The sequence below is a fragment of the Streptopelia decaocto genome (genome assembly GCF_964273445.1).
Source record: "Streptopelia decaocto genome assembly, chromosome: 1".
Taxonomy (NCBI): Eukaryota; Metazoa; Chordata; class Aves; order Columbiformes; family Columbidae; genus Streptopelia; species Streptopelia decaocto.
In genome coordinates, this window is record NC_138663.1 from 156,308,292 (window position 1) to 156,325,312 (window position 17,021).

The following is a 17,021-nucleotide window of genomic DNA, read 5'->3' on the forward strand; positions in this document are numbered from 1 at the left end:
TTGGAACAAGGCTCCTTTAGCCTAAAAGCCCATCTGCAGATAAGCAAGTACAATCAAAGGTGGTTCAATTTTTTCAAGCTCAAGCAGCTTTTCTTTTTGAGAGGAGAGCCTGCTTGAAGTTGTAGCAGACAACTATAACAGACTATCCTTTTTTAGACAGTCAATGAGAGTAATTGGTTTGTTACTGATAATTTAGCAGAATTAAGTGGCTGGTTTCTATCACAGCCTTCCACATGCTTTAGTCAACACCAACCACAAACAATCTTTGTTAGTATAACTGAAGAAGTAAAAAAAGTGAGATCAATAGTAATCTCATTTATTAATCTACCTTTGGATGAACTGCAGGATTGAGAGGTAGAGGAATTAGGAGGGAAAGAACATCCCATTCTTCAACTCACTGCACCAATAGCAAAACACAGTCTTGAGGGAAAAGTATCACCCTCATGTCCTTCCACTCATGGATCCCTTTGACAGGTACAGCACCTATTAGTTTCTTCACTCAAGTGAAAAGCAGAGGCAGCACAACCATTCAACACAACCTTTGCTGATTTAGGGTGTGCTGTGAAAGACTCTACAAGTTAGCAACTGCACTGATATCTCTGCAGACCACTTACTTTGGCACACATCATCTAGGCTCTAGATTCTAGAGCAAGTGTCCAGGAGAAACAGGAAAACCTTACTTCACAGTATACACTAGCAACTTGGGGAAGATACTTAACTAAATCTGTTTACCAAAGCAAGAGTCTCCACCTGTTGCAAAAGTTGAGCAATTCTTCACATTTAGATGAGTCCACTATGCCCTGCATGGACGCTAGAGTTTCATCTTTGCAGTGGATGTGATTCTGAGCTTTAAGTGTTTTAGAAAAAGAATGAAGTTTTTTGTGATGTTAACAAAAGAACAGCATCCTACAGTGTTTTAAGTAGCCTCTCTGCATTTCAAACATCTGCACCCACATGTCAGCCTTTCTCTAATGGAATCTCAGCTTTCTAAGCACATTAGCAAAGCAGTAGGACAGATCTTTCTCATGCAGTTTCTTTTCCCTGCCTCTCCTGAAAATGGAATGCATTTGCATGTTACATTGATTTGCCTTCTAAATGGGTAAGACATGTGGGAGATCAGAAAACTAGTTAAGCAGGTCTAAAATGCAGCATCAGGTGGTGGCAAGAATAGCCAGCAACTACAAAACTTCATACAGTAGCTAGATATCCCAGAAAACCTGTGATACAGAAAAAGTAGCTTAAACTCAAGCCACATCAAAAAGCAACACATATACATTGGCAGCGTGCTCCTACCTAGCATTTCCAGCTTAATTCAGATCAATTCCTCTTCCAGATGGATGAACACAGTGCACAACCACTCAGACATGGTTCCCCTCTAATCTGAATCTTCCTGCCTACAGACAGATGCACTACAGAATTTGCTTCCAGCATCCAAAGGTGGTAATTAAAGTCAGGGATCCCCTGAAACCAGTTCCAGCGCTGAGAGAACAGCAACAGCAAGGTGAGTTCACAGCTACCTGGTGCTTCAATTATGCAACAGTATTTAAAAGAAAGGTGAGAAGTATGGACATCAGCTCAAGGTAGCATATTTTGGAGCAGAAGACGACTAACATTAAAAATCAGAAATACTAGATACAGACTGTACAGTAAATTAAGCTTTTCCCAATATGGACTAACTTCTCACCCAAAATGAGTTATATATTGAGACATGAATGAAGTTTCACAATAAGCCTCACTTTATGCAAATACAAGTTGCCATTCAAAGTATGATCCCAGCCCTAACTCTCCTCCACATTCAGCTCTAGCAATTACAATACTGCTGAAAGATCAATGAACTGAACTGAACAGATTTTTCCCAGTGGAAGAGTAATCTAAGGGGAGGGGAAATTAACCTTCTGTCAGATCAGCAAGTTAAACCATCTCCCCACCATACAAACATTGGATCCAATACAGTGAATGAACAAGAGGGGACAGGAGAGCACAGAGTCCTTGCAGAAATATTTTGGACCTAGAGAAATTTAGACATAATATGAAAGAGATAGTGTTAAATAATACAAAAGAAAATTCCTAAAATAGGTTGGGGGTAAATACAGAATACCTCAATGATGAGAAACTTTCAGTGAAGGTTTTCTAAAACACAGAAAATTTTCCTTATGTCTATGTAATATATATATGTATCATAAAAATATATATATATATGTGTCTATACATATGTACATACACACAGGCCTTAACCACCTCTGGGTACCCACTGAGTGGGGTTTTTCCATTAAGGTTAAGTACTAAAGCAGCACCCATAATAAACCACAAAAATTCAGTCATGAAACCTCAAAATCATCATCACACCCAGCATAAGATTGTTTTAAGAGGAATGGAATCTTTAATACTTACAAATGCCTTATTAAATACTCCCTTTACATAATGTTCACAAAAGTGAGCATTTTTCCTTCAAAATTCCACTAATGCAAATATTCAGATTTTTAAAAATATTTTAGGGGGTTTTTTTAAATGTTAATTCTACAGGAAAATTACTTTTCTGACAATGCGTTAAAATTTTTAATTATTTTACAGGATAACTTTGAAGAAGATATTCCTCTACCTAAAACCCATCCTAAGTTTTCTGCTCTCAAAAGTTTTATTTTGAAAGACAAGTCAGCTTTGAGATTCCAAGAGGCAGATGTCAAGATAAAGACTATAAAAACTGTGTAATGGAGAAAAACCACCAAGCATGCTTGCTGTGGGTGCCCACCCCATGCCAGAAGTACAATCACTTGCATGCCATCTGTTTGACAGCCACTTGCTCCTGTCACAAACATAGGAACTACAGAGAATATTTCCTATAAAACACAAACTCACATTAAAAGAAGAGTCTATTAAGAGAGCCTGTCAGTATTTGCAATTTTCTAGTCAAAGTTTAAGCAGATTTTGCATAGTACTAACAAGCGATCACAGAAAACGCCAAAATCAAGTACAGAAAGAATTACATGGGGGGAAAAAAAAAATGTATTCCATAAAGGAGGATCAAACTTAGTAACAGCCAGGGCCAAACACCTCCAAAGAAAAAAGGAATAAACAGATCAGCAGAACTAAGTTACAGGATGAAGAGTTCCAGAGTTGGCCACTAGACATGGCACAAGACTAATTTTGCTGCACAGAAAATCTTAAACAGGGCAGAAGAAAGGCAGCAGAAAAAGTAGTTACTTTTCAGTTTCATCTTATGGTGTAATGTCCTTAAAAAGGTACTTAATGTTGTTCATTGTACTGTACTAACTGCCATTCCATCCTTACATAGAATGTACGCATTTATATTCTACAATGCTGAACATATCACTGATACATTAAGCAAAGAAGTACATTTCTGCTGTTACATAGTACATCCATATATTTGAAAATGGTTGTACAGGCAACCAGCTGGCTCAACAAATCTGTAAGGACAATGCACAGACTAACATATGGGCAGGAATAGACTAGTAAACCTGCACTAAATAAGATTCACACAGCTAATACCAGCACTGGACAACCCAACCATCCAATGCTGATGTCAGACCTCACATGGTCCCATCTTTTCCCAGATCAAAACTATTTTTAAGAAGTTACATGTCAAATTCAAATTTCATTTTAACATGACCCCAGAAAAACCCTTAATTTGCTTTTTAGGTTATCCAGTATTTTCCCTGATAACACTCCCACCTCCAAGATTATTTCCTTTGATACACACTTTTCCATATGAAGGTAATTCAAAGACAAAAAGCAGAACCTTAGTCTGCACTGTAACCCATTAATCCTATGACAATATTATTTCACCACACCAAGCAGATTTAGTCTGAAAACAGTGCACTGTATTGAGGAAATAAGTCTTGATGTATTAAAAGAATATCCTTCACAGGCAACTATGAAGTTCCACCCACCAAGGGTTTAAGCACAGTCCTGTTCCAATAAATGAAATTGGATCAATAAGACATCAAGTCTTCTCCCACATCTACTTTATGCTCTTCTATAACAAGCTGCCACTGCTGGGATTTTCTTTTTGGATGCAATAATTTAAGTATGAAGTAAAGCACTCTCCTCCTTTGATGACTAAACTAAAAACTATAAAATGTGGGAAGTATCACTATTAGACTAGTTCAATTACAGTATCATAAATACTTATAGCATATAAGTTATAATAAATATGTATTTAGGTTTTTAATATAATGCATGGGATCAACACTAATGATATTTAGTGCAGTAAAAAATTGTTTTATACAGGAAACACCTGCACAACACTGAAGGAAAGAAACAACCTATTTCTGTAAGGTGATAAGTATTCCCATTTTTAAGAAAAGTACAAACTTACATTCTTCACATAATATATAGTATTCACAAATCTAATTGGTTAGCTCAACCTCCTATATAGTTCTATAAGATATTGCAGTAAACTTTAAAAACAAGAATCTGTTTATATAAAGAGCCTAGAATTAAGAAGTCTTTCCAAACTGCAGGGACTCTGCATAGCAGCACAACACACACACAACAGTTCCTTCTAAATCCTCTTTCCTGTTAGCATTTGGGTTTGGGTTTTTTCCCCCCATCCAACCTGCTAAATAAAGTCATATTTCCTGCTGACAGCCAATGATTGGTTTACCTATAACTCCAGGGGGTTTAAACTATCCATCCTTTAAGAAGCTTTGACAGTTTAACCTGCTGAGCTCACAGCACCCAAGGGAGGGTCTTACTTGCAGTTTTACTTCTGATGCTGCTGACCACTAATACTGACTCCACAAATAATGTATTTCAATAACAACCTCCTACAGGTTAACACTTTGGGTACAAGCCATGATACTGCTTTAATTAAGTTAATACATGAAGGTCACACTTTTGTAGAAAGTTATTACATTTGGCAGTGCTTACAATAGCAGAAAAAGTACAGATGCTCACCTGTCTAGTAGCTCTGGGATAAGTTTGCCTACAGATATAATTCGGTTGGTTTATGGCTTCACATAATTTTAAGTGAGTTTTGTTTATTAGTTCTATTTCTTCTAACCATGGATTTTTCCAGCATAACTGATAAATTCATGATCAATATGAAATAGATGCCTCTAACCACACTGGTACAGAACGCATCTACCTGGCATATAAATAGTCCACACACTACAATTAAAGGGTGCTGGATTTGTTGTGGTTTTTTCTTTGCAAGGTTTGGAGCATCCTGATGGTGGAAAAGATTAGCATTTTTATTTCCTTGAAGGTCAGTTGCTAACTTTAAAAATAAATTTTATATTTAACAAGTTATTATTGACAAGTTTAAAGATGTTAAAAACATTTAGTTCAAAGTGAGAAATAATTCCTATTTCCTGAAAGGAAACATTTGACAAAAAAGTGACAATTGGAGAGGTACATGTTTAATTTTCTTAGACTAAGTATTCACGTATTCTTTTTCAACATAGTAGTTAAAAGCACATATTCACTTCAAAAATAAAGGGAAAAGAGGTTCTTTGTTAGAAACCCAGTATTAACTTTACCTGCAAAAACATCTATTTGTTGGATTTTGTTTTATTTTTTGTTAAAGTACACAAACTGACAGACACTCTACAGAGTAATAACAAAGCAGCATGGGAGCCATTTAATATATTTCTTGATTAACTCATTGTCTGTCCAGTTCTCATACAGACATGTGCTCACATGTCATAATCGTCATAACTCCCATCATCCCTACAGTTAACACACAAGCTCCTTGATTAGTGCACAACTCCCAGACGAGCCATTGCTAATGCTAAATAATTCCCTTCAGCCTCCTGCGACTATACCGCAGGCTCTCCAATTAAATATAATGTCTCTGATGAGCCATATTAATACAGACAAATTCCTGCCAGGGATTCTAGCCCACTCACTTTCACTAAAGCAGCAACTACAATTAAAAAAAAAGGAAAACTGTATACATTAAAAATAGCCAAAAGAACAGTTTTGCCATGAGGCTTTAATTGTAAAACTTCTCTGTCACAGGTAGGTTGGTCTTGGAAGTATCAAAAAGACTGGCATATTAATATAAGATTACTGATAAATTACAATGAGTAAATTATTGTTTTAATAATTAAAAGGCAGGCATGTAAAACAGATAGCTCTTCAATCAGTTAATTACAATTAGCAATATCTAATTACACAATAATAACTACAGAAACCCTCAGATCATTTGCTGTTGGTACAACCACTGTACTCAGCTGGTCTTGTGCATTAAGCATCATTTGAAACACTGGCATAGCTGTACACACCTACACACAAGTTTTTTTCAGGTTATAAAAATATTTCAGTAATGACCCATGCATAAAATTCAAAACTTGCACCAAGAAGCTACCATGCTTTTTAAAAGACTGCTGCAGCATCACAGATTATATTGCAAAGTTCACATATTTTAAGTTATGTAAATATGTACCAAGCAACATTAAAACATTTTAATAATATAAAGTCAGTCATGTGTCAAATATACAGAAGTCAAATTATGCCAATTTCTCCCTTTTAAAATGGGAAGACTTGCAGGAAAATCTGATCTTTTCCATGTACAGTAGGACTCTTTAACATCATTTCACTCAAAATTGTTGCCATTAGCTGGAAATGCACTACCCAGATTTTATGAAAATCATAAGGAGTTCCCACTTCTTCCAGCAGAGAGTCTGATGTCCTTAACCCTAGTGCTGACCCTCTCACTAGAAGAGATATCAACAAAGGACATGTAAATAGACTGTTGCAGAAGTATCCTTTAGTAGTTTTAAATATTGCTTGCAACTGCACAAATTGTAAGATATTCAAATAACCCCCATGAAATTTTGATAAGCTCTTCCCCAAGGTCCTTGCACCTTCATCCTTACACTAATGCACTTCATCTTCATTTACCTGATCATTAGTTTCCAGTTTGTTCAGCTGGAGACCAACACACACTAATTACTTTGACATCACAAAGTCCTATCTGTCTTTACCACCTCCCCAGACAGCAGGGAGAAATTATCAAGGGTAGGCATGATAATATCCTGATAAATGATGATTCACATCACCTCACTGTCAATCATCCAGAAGTGCTCACGCAAGATACCACTCAATCTCATTACTGAATCCTAGGGCTAAGAGTACAATACACACCAGGAGTCATATTTCAAACAGCAGGCCACCTGGGTAAGATGCAGCTCTCCGAGATTTTCATGAATTTTGTTGGCTTTTTGTTTTAACACGGTAAATGTCAAATATTCACATAGTTTACCACGTGTATACAGGTTGGCAGAAAAGGACATGCTGAAAGCAAGGCAATTCATCCTGCAGGTTCAAGTGTGAAAAAAATCTAGGTCTTTGGAAGGGAGGAAAACGACAGACAAGTTTCATTAATTTAAAAAGAAAATAAACCCATCTAAATTTTCAGAGTTCAGTTTCATGATTTAAGCATCCTTACAGCTGAAACAATATGAATGCATTCAGAGCTCTCAAAGAAGTCATGCTAGATTTGCAACTCATTGTCATAGGCAAAGTTTGCTTTTTTCCATGACAGAAAGCAGATGTTCATAAAAGCAATGTTCCTGCTTCAATGAATAGTCAATCTTAAAAACCACAAACCACAGACAAACAAGAGAAAAAACATACCACCACTCAAGAACAAAAACTTGGTAAGAGCTGCTTTCTCAGAATAAATCTTCAAAATTACGATCATCATCCTTCCAGCTCTTTTAGTCCAATTAGACACAAATAAACAACCTCCAATAGATAAATGCTACTTAGTGTAGAATCTAGGAGTTCGTTATGCTAGGGAATGGGAAGGGAACAACACATACCATAATTTCCTAGGTTTGCAACACTGTCTTCCTGCCCAAGAAAGATCATTCACCATCAGTAAAACTTGCATGATGACACACCACACATTGAACAACATGATGAATCCCTGGAGGAACAGATGAAGGAGAAAAGAAAGCAAGACTCAAAGAACACAGGGAAAAAGTGTGAGGGAATTCAACCACCATGCCTAGTTCTGCTAGTTACTGCCAGGGAGAAGAAAACCAGTCAAAACTAAGGACCAAAAACAGAAACAAACACAAAAGAGCAGACAGCAAAACAGAAAGTACAAAGAGACACATTCTACCATTCCACTGTATTTTTTCTGGTTGAAGACACTTTAAACACTCAATGCAAGCCAGAGCAGCAGAGTGCTCTCTTGCACATACAGATGATACTGCAGCAGGCACATTGGGTGCAGCATCCATTGCCTGCTGCCCACATGACTGAGCTGAACTTGGCAGAAACCCTCACATACACTTCCTTGCACCTCCGCTGCCCCAGACTGTTTGAAATATGATCACAGGCTCACAATGAAACCCTTGTCCCATTTCAAAGTGTTCTCCTCTGGGACTACACAGGATAGGCAGCAACTTATAGGCTCCTGTTCAGATAATGTTAGTATAACATTTTCCAAGGAGAAACTCAGAGGACATGTTCTAAAATATATGTAAATGCAGATATAACAGAAATGCAAAGTGCCATAAAAGCCCTGAAGTCATTACGTGTGGCTGCACTACATACCTGAGACATACACTATTTGAAAGTCTACCTTTCAGAACAGCTGCAGATCTCTAACAAAGTTCAAATACCAAGAGCTCTCTGCAAACTTCCTGTTAAAACACCCACCCTAACAAAAGCCAGCTTCTAGTCTACACATGCACACAGATTTCTCACTCCCAAATCTGTGACCAACACCCCCCACCTCTTCAGCACAATTTACATTAAGGTTGGCTTATCAACCTTACCTATCATTCTAAGTATAATAGATGAGCAATTCTACAATTATCTGGCCCAGAAAGGTTAAACACCACATGTGTGGACACCAGAACTTGAAGCATGTTTTCACTCAAGGAGCAGACTCTGAAAATAAAACATAACCTGTTATCTCTAGCACATCAAGTTGGGCAAAATACAAGCAAAAAAGAGCAAAGTATTTTCCCCCACTGAATGCAGCCTCAGTGCTCTCCTTCTCAGAAAAGAACTGCTAGGAGGGAACAAATCACTAAAATTGCTGGTTTAGTTTAGAGAAGTGGAACATTTAAGACAGAAAGGAAGGGAGCAAATTGGACCAGAAAATGTCACTCCAAACAAGCTTCAAAGTTACAAAATTTTAGAAACATCATTCAATGGTGAATTTTATATAGAAGTGTGTTAAGTTTTCATTAACTTAAAGACAAACAGCCACCTTCACACTGGACTTATCAGACCTCTAATTTCTTAAAGAGCAAATTTGTGCCTTGAGAAGGCAACTGTTGGCTTAGCTGCTTGGAGTCATACAATTCAAATTTATTCTGCAGAAAAGAATGCTGTTGCACACAATCCATAGGCATGCATGCTTGTCTGCAAAATGCATTCAGAACTACAGTTGATGTGTTAGCTTCACTCCCAAATACCTGAGGACATAAAATTGTGACCATACACTTTAGTTCAGCCAGCAGAAATGTATGATACTGCAGTAACTGAAGACTTTTTAAGAAAAGGCAGATCTTCAAATAAAAAAAAACTTTGTATTTTTGTATGTTAGGGCTATGACAACTGCTTTACAGAAACATCTTTTAACACAGTAATGTCATTTCTTGAATCTCATTACCCTAATTTAAAAAATTAGCTTTCAGAACTAATTCATACAAAAAAACTCACATGCTTATTAGCTAAGTTGTAGAAAAAAATTCTATATAAGACAAAACTAGTACAGAAACAAACTTTAGTATTGGGGGAATACTGAGTTGGACACTTTAAGACAAAAAATTTCTTTCAAGTTACTGAAGTTAACTTGCAGTAGAATTACAGCATTTCCTCTAAAGAAGAAAAGATAAAATACATAGGAAACTGCTGTCAAAAAGTATCACTACTGCAGAGTTCACAACATAAGTTTCTGTCAATCCTGAGCTCTGCAGATACTGAACAAGAAGCACATGACAAAACTTCAGTTTAACCCATTAATTATGCTGACTAAAAACTCAAGCATTCAGCAAATAGAAATTACATACAAGTTACACTTCTGCTGTAACTGTATAAGAAAAAGTCAGATTCCATTAACATTCACATTATTACCAAAACTACATTCATACAACTAAAATATCCCCCACATTATAGTCATGAATTTATATTTACAGAAAATAGTGATATGTTTAATGTAGTTACAGATCCTCCACATATGCTTCTTTTATCAAAAAAAAAGCTAATATTGATCTAAAAGACATGTAAGATCTTTATCATTAAAATGACAAATTACAATAGCAAAATCCATATTAATACTATGGTCTTGTAAAATTAAAGCTTTGAATTCAGCACTTAATTACTGAATAAAGAACCACCAACCACTGAATTTATCAAGTATTACATACAGCACAAAAAATGGTCTCTCAAACCAGAAGTACAAGAGATGTTACAGTGGTTTCCACAGTTCTCAAAAATGTCACTATGCTTACACAAGGTAAACACCACAAGCAAATACATAAATAGTTCAAAGTTTCAATCTTCAAGTTACAAGAAAAGCAGCACCTTGATGAAAGGATAAAAGAAAGAAAGCAACTGCTACTTTTTCTCACATCCCAGCAGCAGGTCACTGACCAAGCCATTCTGCAGTCCACTTTCCCTCACAAAAAGAAAGGTTCAGGACACTTACCTTGCAACAGGGCCCAACTCCTCAACCATTGTCCCTTCCATCCCACATACACAAGTTTTTCAGGCCCTAAAAATATCCAAGCAAGTAGGACTAATTCACCCACCTTCACAGGCATTCAGGAACCTTTCTCATTGTGTGAGTGGCCTCAGAAGAGCCACCATGCATGTCAAGCCAGGCAGGCTTCCAGCACCAAGGCTTCACCACAGGGAGCAGTGACCCTGCCAGGGCCCAAATGCTACAGGAATGTCACAGGACTTTAAACTTATCACAGTTTGCCTCTTTTTTTTTTTTCCTTTTTTAAAGCTGGAGACTGGATTCCTGTTAGTCTCCAGCACAAAGTACCAGCTTCTCATCTCCACAGAGCTCAAGCATCAGCCAGACAATACAACCACCTTTTACATCCAATAAAAGCCTTTTAAGAAAAAAAAAAAATTCTGAAAGAGCAAGTAGGTGCAGTCCCCAGCAGCCAGCCCACACAGTACACCTATTATGTTAGCTCTTCTCCAAAATAAACTCTAAGATAAATCATGAAGTTTCCTCCATTTTTCTAAACCAGGTTTCACCTTCCTCCTATCCTCAATCAGGTTTGTGGCAGACATCCACCACAATGTGATTTAGTGGCAGAAGTCACCACCTTCCCTATATTGAGGGTCTCTATCCTTACTCGAGCACAGCCACTTGCAAAACTCTCGGCTCTGCATGTCCTTGGCAAAGAACCTGTCTGTCCTTCCCAATCCTGCCGTCGGCTCATCTCCTCCGGGCAGCTCCTTCATCTGCAACTCAGCACCTGGACCAGAACACACCTCACGTTTGTGAGCATACCCAGCCCCTAGTTCCAGTCCCAGGGAAAAGCACCAGATATTTACTACAGCCCGAGACATGGACTACAGCCTCACTCCTTCCATGTATTTTAAATGTTAATTCATTACTACTGGCAAGATGTAATATTAACACATGTTCAGTTCACTCAAAACTGCTTTCCTTTCAAACTTACAATATGGCATAAGGAAAATGAGGCCATGGGATATCTTCTGCAGGAATATCACAAGAAACCAGCTCCCAATATTTAACTAATATTACTTTTAAAGTGCCCTTTGGGAATGGAGTGCTGATACCACTTAACAGACACCATTAAAAGTTTTGTTAAAAGAAATTGTACCATACAAACAAGTTTTAAGCTCCTCTGATGTCTTGCTAAATGCATAGAATCCCAGCTTGATGCTGGGTCCCCACCAAGGTCTGGTTACAGCTCAGAGGAGCTCTCTAGTATTCATCAAGCTGCCATTTTCACCATGTAGATGTACCTACCCCCTTCTAAGCATACATGCTGCAAAACAGGATCAGAGTTACCCACAGATGTTTATATATCCATATTAGTGAGAAACAAGACAAAACCAAAAGCATTGCCTACAGTATATACATTGTATTCTCTAGAATACTAGAAAGGAAAGCTTCACTGAAGTTACCTTTGGCATTCCAGTTTCACACATCCAGAAAAGTAATACACTGTTTGGTACCATATGAAAAATGAAGCCGTTCAACAGGAAAAACTTAAAACTGACAGGTTTTTTTTTCCCCCTGTTCTTCAAGAGACAACTAGTGCCAAGGTAAGTAAAGAAATATTACCATAATGCCTATAGTAAGACGAGTCACCTGATCTTTGAGAAAGTATCTATAATAGATAAGGATCTGTCAAAAAGTGGCAACTAACAAGAGCTGGAAGATCACCTGGTCACACCTGTTTCTATGCTATACCACAAACCAACTGATCACCAGCATCCCACACTGCCAACTGGGATCTCATCCCTATGTAATTCCATGCAGCAGTTGTCTCGGCTTCCATTCACATTCTTTTCCCACAAAGAGCCCCTCTCCAGCAGTTGTTATTGTGGGACCCAAGCTCAATGAGTGGTCATTGCACTGAGAGCTGCTCAGACTTAAAGAGAGCCAGGGTACCAAATTATAGTCTAAAACTATAAAAAAAAAGCAAAGGGATACAAAACAAATTTATGATTTCCTAACAGGGTTTCTAGGACAGGCATTAGCATAGATTAAGATATTTGTATCATTACAATAAGTGATCTTTGAAGATTAAGAGTACTTAACATTAAAAGAGTTCCAGAAAAGAATAAGGATACAACTTTTATCACATTTCATATTTTAATGCCTATTAACAGCAAGAAATATAAATTCAGATCAACTCCTGCATAAACTGATTTTTCACAGTCCTGGCTTATTCATGCATACTCAAGTGCTTCCTGTTAACCTATGACAGAAACCTGAGTTTCAGTCAAGCCCTCCATAGCAATAAACTCAATTTGAGGGAAATTTTTAATTGCAAGACATGATCAGTCTGGGCAGTAGGAAAACATCCACATGTATGCAGGCATGCTAATTCAACAAAAAAACAACATAGAAGTTTCTTATTGGGGGAAAATGGCAGTTGCTGTCTAGTTATCTAGAGCATCTTGTCTCCAAGAAAGTAAAAAAGTTTCTATATGAAGCAATGGCTTAAGAATTAAAAGGATTTTTTCACAAAATTTAGATTTCAACGTTTGTATGTCTCTGCTTAATAGCTTAGCTTAACAGAGGCCTATATACTTTGAAATTCAACTTTGAAGAGTTTGTCCATTCATTCTAAGAAACTGAATGTGACAAATTTTGTCACACTAATTCACAGTAAGAATTAAGAGACTACTTTTAAATGATGGTTCTACTCCTGACTCTTCCCTCCCCCTGAACTAGACAAGATTGGAGGATAGAGCTATGGTTGGTTTGGTTTTTTTTAAACAAACATCACCATATGTTCAAAACAACTATCAAAGAATGTTAGTTGCTACCTACAGACAATTCAGTGGTAATAAGTAAAAGCATCTCTCAAACTTATCCTTTTCAAATTATAGTGCTACATTGCCGCAAGCAAAAAACATCTTTTACTTGTTTAAGAAGGAAAAGAGTACAACTTAAGATAACATCCACAGAAGTGACATGCATCCATACCCATTACTTATATCCAAAAAAACTTTCCTTCTCCCTACCACACTACCACTTTGTTTCATGTCTCCAATCTTGAGTTTTTCCATTTTTCAGACACTTCTTATGTAATTCAGTTCCTTGTTTAGCACCTCCTTCTAGAAAAAGAGTACTAGGATCCCATCTATCGAACTGTCTGTCAGTCACAGACCCCACAACACCCTGTAGCTGTTTGTCAAGTTATACAGCCAACAACCAAGGAGAGTATCTGGCTCTACATACAACCCTCCTTACAAAAAAATCTTTTATAAAATGGCTCCACTCCCCAGTTTGGCTCTTTACATAATCCCATCACATACCCCACCACCACTGGGGGACATGGGGAAAATGGAGTAGGGAACAAAACAGATATCAGGGACACAGGGTCATACTGACTTCAGACACTAAATCTACACTGCCCCTCAAAATCAGGTACTGTCCTTTCTCCTGGTCCCCAACCATGTATCCGGATGGCATTAGCTCTGACATTCATTAACCTATGCAGGGAGTCACATCAGCTTACTGATCCACACTTTCATTTTTTTTTTTCCCCCCACTGTTCTCAGATAAGCAGCCTGGATCCATTTAACAAAAGCTTGTACATACAGCAATGTCAATGAAAGTGGTACAGCCACACAAAAGACAGGAAGGTAAGGTGAGATAACTACTCTTAGTAGTCAGCACAGTCTTAGATCAGTTGTAAAAGCCTTTTCCCATGCACTTCTGAATACTATTCGCAGAAAATATGCCTCAGGTCCATCTCTGTCTAGAAGTCATCCTAATAGTAAAAGGAAATTCAGCCCAGGGCCTGCTGACCATTGTTTACACCCACACAGACAAGAAATGAAATAGTATTACCAAATAGCATTGCTCATCAATACTACCTGAAAACAGATCATCCCTGAATGTCCACAAACACACCACTGATAACAAATAGCACAGCTGGGACAATATCAACTGCAGGAGCAACAAACATGAATCTGCACAATGAAACAATTGCTGCTGAGGACCTGGGTGAAAGATGAAGTCAGGAAAAAGAAGACACTCAGAGAGCCTCAAAGGTGAAGGGGTCCAAGGACCTTCTGTCTCCAAGGGGGAGAGGCAGCAGGAAACCATGCTGCTGCATCACCTCTCACAGAGGAAAGTAATACATCTTTTTTGCTCACACTGACAATGTTCAATTGCACAAAAAACTACTACATACAGCGCTTTGCTGCACCACCACTTCTGGGAAGATCTAGAGATTAACACAAGCAAAATGGACTACAAACATACCCCCACTTGCTTTCTCCTGGGTTCAAAGGAAGGAGCTTCCTGCTCTTCCCCTACCACCCAAGAAAGTCAAGTCTTCAGAAGAAGTGAAGCCACCTAGTGACTTCAGCCGTGTTCAGCCTGTTGCTTAGACTTTAAGGTTGATCACCAAGGTACCTGTACATCTCTCCAAACGCCAGAACTCTGGGTACCATGTCAGAGCCCTGCAGCCAGCAAAGCAACAGGAATCAGTTGAATCAATGGCTGACCTATTCCCAACTAATCTTGCTTCTATACATGGCTACAGCATCTGTCAGACATTCCACTTAGCATACTAAGTCAGAGAAAATGTTAACCAACTTTACAAATAAGGTGTCTGGTGTGTTCAGAGCACTGGAACAAAGCACAACATCAGAAAAGTGCCAGAGCAAGAAAGGGCCTAGAAGGACAGTACCATGCAAGCAGTTAGAGCTGCTTCAGGCAAGCTTACACATTAGCATTTCCTTACCATTTAAGTTCAAATCAGGAGCACTTAATCTGTTACCTCCACCTAAAACATATTTGCCTCCAACACATCTGTTTCAAAGCACATGAACCAAATATCTTCCAGGCAAAATAAATAAAAGATGCAGTCCAGCAAGCACATCAAACCACCACTAGCAGGCACTGAGTCCACAGCACCAGAGTACAACCAGAGATGCTACAAGGCAGGCAGCAAGGACACCATGTCACCAGCATAAAGCACTGCATTCTACCTACTGGTGCCAGTGGTCATCAGCACCCACAGAACCATTGATTCACTCTCCACAGCACTGAGGACCTGCACATTTAAGTCACAACTTCTCTGACTGGGCTTCCACATATTCCTGCCCCAAGGAAAATTCAGTACACCTGCTGAGAACTACCACCTCCCCCAAATGAGCTTTATGTCAATAAACAAGCTTTAATCTATATATCAATCCTTCACATAAATCAGTTTGGTAATGAAATAACACTCCCACAAAGGTCAAAAGATCTGCATTCAACTCCCTTTTTCTGTCACATACTTCCCACTTTCAAGGAACTGTCCTCAAAAGGTCCTGCAGCATGATGCTTAAAGCATTCTACTCCACACTTTTCCTCTCCCACTCAATAGTACAGCTTCAATCAAAATCCAGCACAAGTGACACTTCAGCTTAGCCAAACCACACAAAAGAGTGAGTAGTTGTCCCCATCTGACATCATCCTACCACTGAATAAAACAGTCAGTCTTTGGAAAACAGTCCTAAGACTCTAGGAGCTCCGATAAGCTCCCCAACTTTCAAAGTTGTGAATCAAGCCCACATTGGTCCTCAGAGTCAATGAAAATTTGGTTATTTCCTCATCAGTAGCACCCTCCACCAATCCAGTCAGCTTAGAAGCAATTATAAAGTTTTAAAGAGAAAGCAGACTACACTTGGCAAGCAAAAAACAATTTTGAACAAAAGCACACTCCTTCCACAGAGGTACCCAAGTCTTCACAGGACAATCACCACCTACATCTTATGCTTTACATAAAACTGTTCAGTAGTGGTTCACTTGATAGGGCAAGGGGACGGGATAGTAACATCACCTCCACGATCTCCTGTAAACAAACAAGCAACATGCTGTCTTGGTTTTGAAACAACAGGTAAATGCATTGAAGAGCTGAACACAATCGCAAACCTGACCCTAATGTTTCCTTGGCACAATCTGGCACATTCCTATTCTGTACCCCTTGGAAACAACGCCACCCATGAGGAGTGAATTTCTCCAGACAGTACCTAGAGGCAAAGAGTCCATTCTATACACTCTAGACAGTCTGGGAATCATGTATTTAAATGAGGAATTAAAAATATTAGAGTTTCCCTTTTCATATCAGTACTTGAACTAGATCTCAGGTTATAGGAGCAAACACTCCTGAAGTGACATTGGGAAGCAATGAGTTGTCAAAATAACTTAATTCCTAGTTTTGTACCAGAGTATAGAAGAAAGCTTTGCATCATCTACAGTAAACCACAAAAGAAAGTGAGTAAACAGAGTTCAGACAAATTAAGATCTCTGTAAGTTAGTTACAAGTAAAGAACACACAGTTTTGGATAAACTTCCATTTTTCAATAGA

The 17,021-nt window shown here is 38.2% G+C and overlaps 1 protein-coding gene across 1 annotated transcript in view; it reads right to left on the bottom strand.

The window, feature by feature from the left end:
* Positions 1-17,021, bottom strand: part of PCCA (propionyl-CoA carboxylase subunit alpha) — a 287,256-nt gene that overhangs the window by 252,376 nt on the left and 17,859 nt on the right. The window lies entirely within an intron of this gene.